This window comes from Triticum dicoccoides, chromosome 4A (genome assembly GCF_002162155.2).
Source record: "Triticum dicoccoides isolate Atlit2015 ecotype Zavitan chromosome 4A, WEW_v2.0, whole genome shotgun sequence".
Lineage (NCBI taxonomy): Eukaryota > Viridiplantae > Streptophyta > Magnoliopsida > Poales > Poaceae > Triticum > Triticum dicoccoides.
In genome coordinates this window covers 374,195,930-374,208,907 of record NC_041386.1, presented here as the reverse complement: position 1 = coordinate 374,208,907, position 12,978 = coordinate 374,195,930, and the positions used below count along the sequence as shown (strand labels likewise).

The 12,978-nt window shown below is 40.4% G+C and overlaps 1 long non-coding RNA gene across 1 annotated transcript; it reads left to right on the top strand.

Annotated features, from left to right (window-relative positions):
- Positions 1-513: 513 nt before the first annotated feature.
- Positions 514-3,642, top strand: LOC119285951. The gene is made up of 5 exons (XR_005140075.1): positions 514-670; positions 1,021-1,139; positions 1,532-1,652; positions 2,523-2,683; positions 3,267-3,642. It is a non-coding gene; the product is annotated as an uncharacterized LOC119285951 (long non-coding RNA).
- The last annotated feature ends 9,336 nt before the right edge of the window (positions 3,643-12,978 follow it).

The window sequence follows — 12,978 nt, the reverse complement described above, 5'->3', positions numbered from 1 at the left end:
TGTTGCTTCAAGGGACATGTATGTTGCCTGTCCTTTTGCCTACTGAGCACACAAAACAAATGTGTCTATAAATATATTTAAGTGAAACAACATGCTCCCATTTTTGGTCAATTGGTAGATCTGACTAATACATAATTACACACACACACACACACACACACACACACACACACACACACACACACACACACATATATATATATATATATATATATATATATATATATGTGAGATATTATTCAGTCATTTTTCATAATTTAAGTAAGCTGAAACTGATGGTCTCAGATGGTTTGTGTATTAACTTTGATAAGAACCTGCATCTACAAATACTGAGTAGAGGGTTGCCTTTTGTTCATGAATTTGCAGCAGGTCTGATCCCTTGCCTGTGCTCTCCACTTGTCCTCACTCCTTGGGCCTTCCCTTTGCTTATCACCATACATTTTATACAGAGCGGTGTCATGATGCATCTCCTCTGCCTAGATGATGGACAGAGGGCCTAAGCTCTAGGTGAGCTCCTCCACCAAGCAAGTGTTGTATATTGTACGATATTCTGATTGTTAATGTCTGCAATCTAATGCCTTGCTCTGCATTTTAATTTTTAATCTCAACATTTCCAATTTTACCAGTTGGAGATTATTTGAATGATTCAGTTTTGGGGGAAGAAAGCGAGGTATAGTCGAGAATGTATAGTCTGCATTGTGTATAACTGAAATATGTGTAGCTTCCTAATATGAAAACATGCATGTTTACATATTTGTCTTTCTTTTAGCATTGCTGAATGAATGAAAACATTCACATGACCACACATGGCCCAAAGTTAAAACTAGGAATTGGGTTTTCATTTCCCTTAGATTTGTTAATGTTCATCCTGTTGTCGTTTCTTCTGAAGTTTAGAAAATTCCTTCTACTAAATAGTTAACTCATTTTACTATTGTCAGCATAATCCATGGATTTGCATTGCAAGAGATTACTAATTTTTTTTTTGTGATTCCTATGTATTTCTGGGTGTGCATCATTCAGGGCCGTCGAGAAGGGGGGCCAAAGTGGGCGACCACCCAGGACCCCCAATTCTAGGGGCCCCCAAATCGCTGTTATGTATCAGGATGAAAAAGGCCCAGCTTACCTGGATCATCCCTGATGTACGACATCACCGAAGCGTAGCCCAACTTCCTGTAGTTCCTACTCTGCTCCTATCAATGCATTTCTTTGATTGTTTCGGATAGAACTATTTTCAGGATAGTTGCTCATAAAATATTTCAAAGATAGTTGTCCATCCAAGTTTCAAGGTTCATCATTCTTTTGTTCTCATTTCTTGATAAGCCTAGAATTCATGTACTCATGCTTTTCAGTAGAACACGATGTTAGTTTATTGTTTTAGCAGTACCTTCAGTACTTTAAATTTCATAATTTATGTATTTATAAATTGTACGAAATAACAAATAATCAAGATATGGAATTAAGTGAAAGTATACTTTAGTTGTATTAGCTATATTATTGTAATGTTAGAGCCTCATTTTGCATTTCGTCCCAGGGCCTTGGCATCATTACAAGGAAGACAAGCTTTTCGACTCCATCTGTATGTGCCAGGAAAGGTGAATCTCAGAGATTTGTCTTGTAGACTGGTGGCATGATGCTACAACCAGTGTTCAAGGGTAAAACACATCCAACTCCCCTGCATGATTCGATTTCTTTTTCTATTGTTAGAGTATTGCTATCTGTTTAATATTCAGCTAAAAGTTCTGTTTTGGAGCTTTGATTCAATGCCTCAAACTAGTTCCAAGATAAGGATTTGACATAGTTTTACATGTAGACACAAACTTACTGTTTAACTGAAAGTGTCTTTATTTTTTAAAAAGGTTCCAAGTATTGTTCACACTACTAAGCCTTCACATTTTACTGATCTTTACACTGAGAAGTTGAGTGTAAAAAAAGTTGTGCTTGTTTTCTATATACTATATGCTGTATTTTTTTGTAACTTGTATACTCTATTCCTGCAACTCATCGGCCCCATTCTAAACGATGGTACATGGATCCTAGACTTTGGTTATTAGTGAGTTCAGACATTTTTATATGAATCCATTTTGTGATATGATAGGCGATATCCTGACTTTGGTTTGTGTTCCAATAAGGTTATCTTTTTAACCAAACTGTTGCATTATTACTCCCTCTGTAAGGAAATATAAGATATTTTAGATCACTACTTTAGTAATCTATGATCTTATATTTCTTTATAGAGGGCGTACAATCTTTTCTGAGATTATTGGCTTTATTCTTTAGATCTTTTAGTAGAGAATAAATGCCTCCTTATATGCTTTATATTTCAGTTCTCATAGTGCAGAAAAAAGACCTGCATAGTTTTTATTGGAGAGGCCATGCAATCAAGTATTTGTTTACTTTCCTTTTAACCAAGCCAATATGTTGTACATCTTCTGTTTCTTAGACCTTTGGACTCAAAGACAACTCACAGATTTGAAAAATTCTACTATTTCTAAGATTGCTGAAACATATTAGTTCTTTTGTAGGGACATGGTAAAAAGTAGCAAATTCACAAGTTGATGGAAGATGTTATCGTGATCGCTCTTGTTCAGAACATGGTTGACACATTTTGTCATATGGAAGTTGATGTTTGCTTGGCTGCTTTGTACCTAGGATATTAGCAAGCAGAAGGGCAGAAATGTATATGGTATGCAAGTGGGATCGACCCCTCTAATTTTCTATTGAAGGCAACCATCTATCACTGTCTAATTTACCTAGCTGCCATGTATGAGGCGACGATTTTTGATCTTGTTAGGCAATATTCACACATCCAGAATTTATTAACATGAATTTTTGAAGTTACATGTTATGATAGCCACATAGTTGTACTAGAAAAGGAAAAAATCAAATGATATTTCCTTGGAATAAAGGATAATGACGGCAAAATGGCATGTTGTACTCTCAGTCTGTTTGTGATCACAATCACTGAGAATCTATTGTTCTTGCTTATACTAATGGATGTGAATATTAATACTAGGTCTGAATATTTATACTAGGTCTGAATATTTATACTAGGTCTGAATAGTTTAGTGGCCTGTAGATAGATTAACTGAGAGCATTTAGTACTTAAATGGACTACAGATGAATCAAGAACACATAGTAAATGTAGGCATGATTTTTTCTAGAGTTATGTGCGGATAATCCTAGAAACTACTCATTGTAGACAACTCACAAATTTGAAAAAAAAAATCGTATTTCTATGATTCTCAAACATATGAGTTCTTTTTCAGGGTCAAATGGCAGAAAGTAATCCCACAAGATGATATATGATGTTCTGCTGATCACTTTTGTTCATAACATGGTTGACACATTTTCGTCATATGGAAGTTGATGTTGACTTGGTGATCAAAGACTTGGCCCCTTCCATACTACCCCCTCCCCCCTCCTAAAATAAGTGTCTTTGGGACGGAGGTAGTATTTTGTAGCAGTCAAGTGAAAGAACAATTGGTTTCTTAGGAACTTGATCATCATATTTTGTAACAGGCCACATCCTACATGTCAAACTTGTGTATTTCCTAAATGGTTGTAGATAACTTGAGTGAAGAAAATTAATGGATCTTCTATATATGTTGAATGAATGCATTGGCCAATGGTATCTTGTGATGAGTTGAATATTATGTACCGTGTACTTCACATGAATTGAATAATATGAAGTTGATTTTTGTATTAACACACGGTGCATTTCCATGTGTGCTGAAATGTAGTACCCTGGCAACAAGTGTGTTGGCATAAGTATTGGGTGTCACACAGTCTGTTGGGATAACTCAGACGAACTGTCAGAATAGCTATGGACGTCGCAATATCTGTTGGAATACCACATTGTCAGATGAACTGTCGGCATAACAATGTCTGTCGGTGTAGAAATGTCTGTCGGCGTAGACCTCACCTACTCTGTCATACTGTCTGTCGGCATATATTTATCTATCGGTAAAAACCTTTCCCGGCAAGACTATAGGCGACAGCTCCTTTCCGTCGGCAAAGTTCTTCATCGACACTAAATGTGTGGCCTTAGGTGACCTATGCCGGCAGATTGTTTGACGCTACTTTGAGTGTCGTGGTGTAGTGGTAGGCAGGCAGGCAGCTGAGATGGCGCGGTGGTAGGGCCTTCATGAAGATCTGCAATGCCGCCACGCGGGTGCTTGCTGATTTGGCCTAGAAGCTGCATGTTGCCACGCAGGTGCCTGCCCAGCTGGTTGGGCTGGCAGCTGCATGCGAACGGCGGCAGAGTCTTGGCTGGTGTGGGCCTATCAGTGGCCCTGCTAGCGTCCTCGGCAAGGGCCTTGCCTGGGGCCCGACAAGGGTCTTGCCGTGGTGTCGCAGTCGTCCCCGGCAAGACGCTTGCCGGGGGTCTTGTTGATTTCCTTGGCGAGGATCCCGCTGAGGGTCATCGTCTTCTAATCCTCATCTGATCTTATGTGTTTATAATCTTGACAAAGATCTGCATGCCACCACGAAGGTGCCTCCCGAGCCATGGTCCCAATGTAGTTGATTGGGTCGGAGCCTGTGGGCTCAAGGGTGGCTCACTCTGTTGGTGTTGGGCAAGTTGCCCCGGCAAGGCTCTTGCCGGGGTTGCGGGGGCCGCCTCGGCAAGGATCTTGCCGAGGGAGTCCATCTCGCCCTCTTGCCCTCCTGCACTTCTGGTCTTGGCGTCGCCTTGGTTGTCTTGTGCTTCGGCTTCTCTCTGGCTTCCCTCCTCTGCCCTGCTAAGCGTGGCCGCGACGCGTGGCTCTGACTGCCCATGCACAAGTAAAGGGGTCAAAAGGAGAGCCCCTACTTTTGTACACCAACACCGCTTGGGTCCCAGGAAGGCTACCGCCGACGCTTCACTGGCTTGTACAACCGGTGATGTGCCCGGTTTCTTCTTTATCCTAGAGCACCCTATCCTTGACAGCCATAGCCTAGTGTAGTGTTTCTGTGTCATGGGAGTGCTGCTCCGCGCGACAGTACGTGCACATGGTATTAACTTTTTGTTAAAATATTTCCAAAATGTAACCGTTTACATTCGGTTTGTATGAAATCCGGTCGGGTTTGCATGAATTCTGGCCGTGTTTGCACGAATTATGTCCAGTTGGTTTGAGTTGTTTTGAAACTGTATGCAGCTAGCATTGGATGCCTGCCCCCCGCATCCGTGTCTGCGGATGGATGCGGGAGGTTTTTTGCAGGTTGCCATTAATTTTTATGTGAATGTTAAACTTGGAATGCATCGCGTCTCTACATTAATGTATAATTGTGGACTATTGTCTGATCGATCGCTAAGCCAAGTAGTACTACTATTAACTATTCCCTTGGTCCATGAAAAACTGTACATCTAGCATCAGAAATTTTTCCAACAAAGAGTGTAAATCTACACTTCCAATGCAAGTTAGAGTCCAAAACAAGGGCACAAGTGTTTGGAGAAGTTCATTGTGTAAATTTGGGCTGCCGTCCCACACTCTTTGCTACATTTGGGCATTAATTATGCAATGGAGTTCTGGTTCCTCTTGGTCAATGTGCAAATCTCTATATGTATAATCTTTCATGGACGGAGGGAGTTGTGCACATGCCAAGTTCACTGGGCTGCCGTGTTTCACACTCCTCCATCGTAAGTGTGGAGAGAACAGCTTTCATCAAAAATAAACAATGAATAGCATACAAGAGCCCGATTTCTGTGCTCGTTCTCGATTTCGGAAATAATACTTTCATTCGCCGACATGTGGGACGTCGACCATCCTGGTCCGCTTGCCTTGCACCAAACTTAGAGTGCATCACACAGTACTGTAGGGGAGACTCTCCCCGATCATAGAGCTGCAGTAATAAATGACTAATGAGTCGTCAAATCACAGGCCCAACCTTTCCCACTATAAGTTGCTCGGATGAAGGAACCATCATGACTTTGTTGAATCATCTTCATCAAGAAAACTAACTGTACCAGCAATACTGCTACCACACGCGAACACTGAACGCCATTGTAGCACGTCATATCACTCAAACCCACTAGGCCAAACTAGCCCGCCTAACGCCAATGTTCTAGGATTTATACGTCTTTGTACTACTATGATTTTGTTGACGACTAGAAAGAAATGGAGGGCCTTTCTCTATCTAGATCTCTATCCGTCCCACAAACCCTCTCTAGCACACATACACACTCTCTTTAGCCACTCCAAAAGTACGAGATAACTACACATTCACACTTCCAGCAAAGAAATTACACATTCACGCACATTACAAGTATGCGCCAATTTTCTTCAGAATGCTGGCTATTAATGTGAATGTATTCGTGAACCAACTCTTTGAGTTTGATGTGAATTAATGTATAGTGGTGGCTAATTGTATGATCGATCACTAAGCCTATAACTTTAGGAGCTTGGGCTATTGGCCGATCGACATCCAGACCTATAAGCGTACCATGAGCTGATCAGCCCCAACATTTCTCTTCAGCGAGTGTTTGCAAGTACTATAGCTCGCACCGTGGCTAGCCTACTAACACAGCGCGGAATAAGTCAAGGTTTGACAACAAGAATCATCAAACAAATTTTTCATCAAACAAGCCCTTCTTATATGATAAACGGTTCAAACTTACATCTAAGCATGCCACATATTACATCAAAAGCTGGTGAGGATTGATAACCCACAAGTATAGGGGATCGCAACAGTTTTCGAGGGTAGAGTATTCAACCCAAATTTATTGATTCGACACAAGGGGAGCCAAAGAATATTCTCAAGTATTAGCAGTTGAGTTGTCAATTCAAACACACCTGAAAGACTTAATATCTATAGCAAAATATTTAGTAGCAAAGTAGTATGGAAGTAACGGTAACGGTGGCAAAAGTAACAGTAGTAATTTTTGTACCAATCGTAACAGTCGCAACGGAAAAGTAAGTAAGCAAGGATCAATATGTGAAAAGCTCGTAGGAAATGGATCAATGATGGATAATTATGTTGGATGTGATTCCTCATGCCATAGTTATAACATAGGGTGACACAGAACTAGCTCCAGTTCATCAATGTAATGTAGGCATGTATTCTGAATATAGTCATATGTGCTTATGGAAAAAACTTGCATGACATCTTTTGTCCTACCCTCCCGTGGCAGCGGGGTTCTATTGGAAACTAAGGGATATTAAGGCCTCCTTTTAATAGAGTACCGGACCAAAGCATTAACACTTAGTGAACACATGAACTCCTCAAACTAAGGTCATCACCGGGAGTGGTCCCGATTATTGTCACTTCGGGGTTGCCGAATCATAACACATAGTAGGTGACTATTGACTTACAAGATAGGATCAACAACTCACAGATATTCATGAAAACATAATAGGTTCAGATCTGAAATCATGGCACTCGGGCCCTAGTTACAAGCATTAAGCATAGCAAAGTCATAGCAACATCAATCTTAGAACATAATGGATACTAGGGATCAAATCCTAACAAAACTAACTCGATTAAATGGTAAATCTCATCCAACCCATCATCGTCCAGCAAGCCTACAATGAGATTACTCACGCACGGCGGTGAGCATCATGAAATTGGTGATGGAGGATGGTTGATGATGACGATGGCGACAAAATCCCCTCTCCGGAACCCCGAACGGACTCCAAATCAGCCCTCCCGAGGAAGATTAGGGCTTGGCGGCGGCCCCCTATCGTAAAACGCGATAAATCCTTCTCTCTGATTTTTTTCTCCTCGAAAGTGAATATGTGGAGTTGGGCTTGAGGTCGGTGGAGTCCCTGGGGGCCCACGAGGCAGGGGGCCCGCCCCAGGGGGGCGCCCTGCACCCTCATGGATAGGGTGTGGGCCCCCTTATGCTGATTCTTTCGCCAATATTTTTCATTAATTCCAAAACATGTTTCCGTGGATTTTCAGGTCATTCCGAGAACTTTTATTTCTGCACAAAAATAACACCATGGCAGTTCTGCTGAAAACAGCGTCAGTCCAGGTTAGTTCCATTCAAATCATGCAAGTTAGAGTCCAAAACAAGGGCAAAAGTGTTTGGAGAAGTAGATACATTGGAGACGTATCAACTCCTCCAAGCTTAAACCTTTGATTGTCCTCAAGCAATTCAGTTGACAAACTGAAAGTGATAAAGAAAAACTTTTACAAACTATGTTTGATCATGTTGTTGCAAATATGTAAAGCCAGCATTCAAGTTTCAGCAAAGAGTATGAACTAACCATATTCACAATTACATTTAAGTCTCATGTTTACTCATATCAATGGCCTAATCAACTAGCGAGCAATAATAATAAATCTTGGATGACAACACTTTCTCAAAACAATCATAACATGATATAACTAGATGGTATCTCACTAGCTCTTTCTGAGACTGCAAAACCTAAATGCAGAGCACCCCTGACGATCAAGTACTGAGTAGACATTATAATTCATGGTAAAAGAGATCCAGTCACCGTCATACTCAATGTAAATTAATAGCAATGCATGTGAATGATAGTGGTGCTCTCCAACTGGTGTTTTTTAATAAGAGGATGATGACTCAACATAAGAGTAAATAGATAGGCCCTTCGCAGAGGGAAGCAGGGATTTGCAGAGGTGCCAGAGCTCGAGTTTTGAAACAGAGATAAATAGTATTTTGAGTGGCATACTTTCATTGTCAACATAACAACCAAGATATCTCGATATCTTCCATACTACACACATTATAGGCGGTTCCAAACAGAATGGTAAAGTTTATACTCCCCGACCACCAACAAACATCAACCCATGGCTTGTCCGAAACAATGGTTGCTTTCCAACTAACAACAATCCTGGGGGAGTTTTGTTTACAATTATTTTGAGTTGATTTGAGCATGGGACTAGGCATCCCGGTCACAGGACATTTTCTCGTGAATGATGAGCGGAGTCCACTCATCGTGAGAATAACCCACCTAGCATGGAAGATATAGACAACCCTAGTTGATACATGAGCTATTCGAGCATACAAAACATAATTTCATTTGAAGGTTTAGAGTTTGGCACATACAAATTTACTTGGAATGACAAGTAAATACCACATATAGGAAGGTATGGTGGACTCATATGGAATAACTTTGGGTTTATGGAAGTGGATGCACAAGCAGTATTCCCGCTTCGTACAAGTGAGGGCTAGAAAGAGACGGGGAAGCGACCAACTAGAGAGCAACAACAGTCATGAACATGCCTTAAGATTAATCAACAATGAGTTCAAGCATGAGTAGGATATATATCACCATGAACATAAATATCATGGAGGCTATGTTGATTTTGTTTCAACTACATGCGCGAACATGTGCCAAGTCAAGCCACTCGAATTGTTCAAAGGAGGATACCACCCTATCATACCACATCACAACCATTTTACTAGCATGTTGGCACGCAAGGTAAACCATTATAAACTCCTAGCTAATTAAGCATGGCATGAGCAACTATAATCTCTAATTTTCATTACAAACATGTTTAATTCATAATATGCTGAATCAGGAACGATGAACTAATCATATTTACAAAAACAAGATAGGTCGAGTTCATACCAGCTTCTCTCATCTCACTCAGTCCATCATATATCGTCATTAATGCCTTTCACTCGCATGACTGAATGGTGTGGATAATAATAATAGTGCACGTGAATTGGACTAAGCTGGAATCTACAGGCATTTAATACAAGGGAGAAGACAAGGTAATATGGGCTCTTGGTTAAATCAACAATAATGCATATGAGAGCGACTCAACATTTTCATCATGGTCTTCTCCTCTTGACCCCCAAAGAATAAGAAAAGAAATAAAACTATTTACACGGGAAAGCTCCCAACAAGCAAAAGAAGAACGATAAATCTTTTTGGGTTTTCTTTTAATTACTACTACTACTACATGCATGGAAAGTAAACTAGCTAAAAGCTACAACTATTTTTTTTTGTTTTTTCTTAAGGTTTTTCAGACACACAAGAAGAAGGCTTAGAAAAGAAAATAAACTAGCATGGATAGTACAATGAAAAAGTATGATCACCGACAACTAGAATGAGTGTGTGAACATGAATGTAATGTCGGTGAGAAATACGTACTCCCCCAAGCTTAGGCTTTTGGCCTAAGTTGGTCTATGGCCACTGCTGGGCTAGCGGATATCCAAAGTCGTAGCTGGGGTTGTACTAAGATGCAGCAGCTACTGCCTGAAGAGCTGCAGCATGGAGGCGAGATGCCCTCGTCCTCCTCTCATACTCGTTCGCCTCCTCCCTGGTTATAACATATCTCCTTTTGCCTGAAAGTTAAAGAAAGTAGGAGTAGGGAGGGCAACATGGACAATGCGCTTTCTTTCGAAGATTAGTCAGTAATGGAGGAACTGTTCATTCCTCTCAAGAAACTAATAGCAAACCATAGCACTATAATCTAGATAAGCAGGAGGCAACTCCATATCATTTCCATGTATGGGTATAGCAAGATAATTAACTACACGAGGTGCATAAATTCCACCAAACAAATATCCACTTGTACCGTTAAGATGCAACCTTCATGCAACAATGGCCCCCAAGTTATATTGTTTATCACCTAATACCGCACTCTTGAGGACACTAAGATCTGGAATGCACAAGTGACAAGCCTCATCTTTACCCTTAATGCATCTACATATAAAGAGAGCAAAATAATGTATGGAAGGGAAATGAATGCTCCCTATGGTAGCCTTTGTGATTTCCCTAGATTAGCCCACAGTGATACTAGTAAGAAAGTCTTTATATTCAGATTTGTGAGGTTCACTAACATTGCCCCACTATGGGAGTTTACAAGCAGTATTAAAATCTTCTAGGTCCATGGTATATGATTTATCATAAAGATCAAATAAAACAGTGTGAGAATTGCACGAGGATGTAAATTTAAACCTCCTCACAAAGGAATAAGTTAGGTAGTGGTACTATAGGCACTTATCTGACATGAAGTCCTCAAGACCAACATTACGCACATACGCGTCAAATTCATCCTTGATGCCTGCCTAGACCATAAACTCCTCTGACGGCCATTCACAAGGCCACACTGGAGCTTCCCTTGGTGGTTCATCTTCCGGCTCACGTATCGTGAGCCTTGGTCCTTGCTTCCTTGAGGAACGACCTTGGTACATTTTCCTATGCATTTTTCTTTCTTTGAAAAATTTCTAAAAAAATTTAGTGACTCAAAATAAAAGTGAACCAAACTCAACAAGATTGATAGCAACTACTCCCACAAGTTCCTAGAGGCTATATCATGCATTAAAACTACTTTGGACCATATAAATTTGACATGAAAGCTCAAGAACAGGGTCACCTTAGCAGCAAAAATTTGCAATAAATGAAGCACTAGACCAAAAACTAATTGGACCTTTGGAGGAGTCACATACCGAAGAACAATCCCACAAAACAGTTTTGTGGATGGAGCTTTGAGAAAAGAGATCGAAAATGGCAGCAGGATGAGCTAGAACAGGGGTTTGACCTATGGGAGGATTTTTTCTGGAGGAAGACGAAGTGAGTGGGTGCTGGAATAAGTGGAGGGGGTCCACGTGGGGCCCACGAGCCAGGAGGGCGTGCCCCAGGGGGTTGGGCGCGCCCTGTGCCCTCGGGGCCAAATGGTGGGCCCCCTAGTGTGTTCTCAGTGTCAGAAAGTCTTAAATATTCTACAAAAAATCATATTTCATTTTCAGGATGTTTGGAGAACTTTTATTTCCGAGGTATTTTTATTGGAAGGATAATTCAGAAAACAGACAAAAAAATACTATTTTTGCTTTATTTAATCTAAATAATAAAAAGTAAAAGGAGGGTACAAAGAGTTGTGCTTTCTAACTTCATCCATCTCGTCCTCTTCAAAAGGAATCCACTAACAAGGTTGATCAAGTCTTGTTAACAAACTCTTCCCGAATAACATGAAACCGCGGAATTTTTGAATAACACTAGGTTACCTCAACGGGGATATGCATATCCCAAACAATAAGAATATCATATTTCTTCTTGACAGTAGGAAGAGTGAATTCAAAACGTCCAATTGTAATCGTTGATATGTTTCCAATAGAATTGATACTGTGGACTTGAGGTTGTTTCCTCGGAAAGTGTACCGTATGCTCATTACCATTAACATGAAAAGTGACATTGCATTTGTTGCAATCAATAACAGCCCCTGCAGTATTCAAAAGGGTCTACCAAGGATAATCGACATACTACCATCCTCGGGAATATTAAGAATAACAAAGTCAGTTAAAATAGTAACATTTGCAACCACAACAGGCTCCAAGATCACATAAAGAAGTCTACGATATAAATAGAGAGGTATAACACTAACACTGGCTCCAAGATCGCATAAAGCAGTTTTAACATAGTTTTTTTAATGGAGCATGGTATAGTTGGTACTCCTGGATCTCCTAGTTTCTTTGGTATTCCACCTTTAAAAGTATAATTGGCAAGCATGGTGGAAATTTTAGCTTCTGGTATCTTTCTTTTATTTGTAACAATATCTTTCATATACTTAGCATAAGGATTCATTTTAAGCATATCAGTCAAACGCATACGCAAAAAGATGGGTCTAATCATTTCAGCAAAGCGTTCAAAATCCTCCTATCCTTTTTCTTGGATGGTTTAAGAGGAAAAGGCATGGGTTTCTCAACCCATGGTTCTCTTTCTTTACCGTGCTTCCTAGCAACGAAGTCTCTCTTATCATAACATTGATTCTTTGATTGTGAGTTATCAAGATCAACAGCAGGTTCAATCTCTACATCATTGTTATTGCTAGGTTGAGCATCAACATGAACATCATCATTATCACTAGGTTCATGCTCATTACCTGATTGTGTTTCAGCAACAAAAATAGAAATATCATTGGGATTCTCAGGTGTGTCAACAACAGGTTCACTAGAAGCATGCAAAGTCATATCATTTTTCTCTTTCTTCTTCTTAGAAGGACTAGGTGCATCAACATTAGTTCTTTGAGAATCTTGCTCAACTCTCTTAGGGTGGCCCTCAGGATACAAAGGTTCCTGAGTCA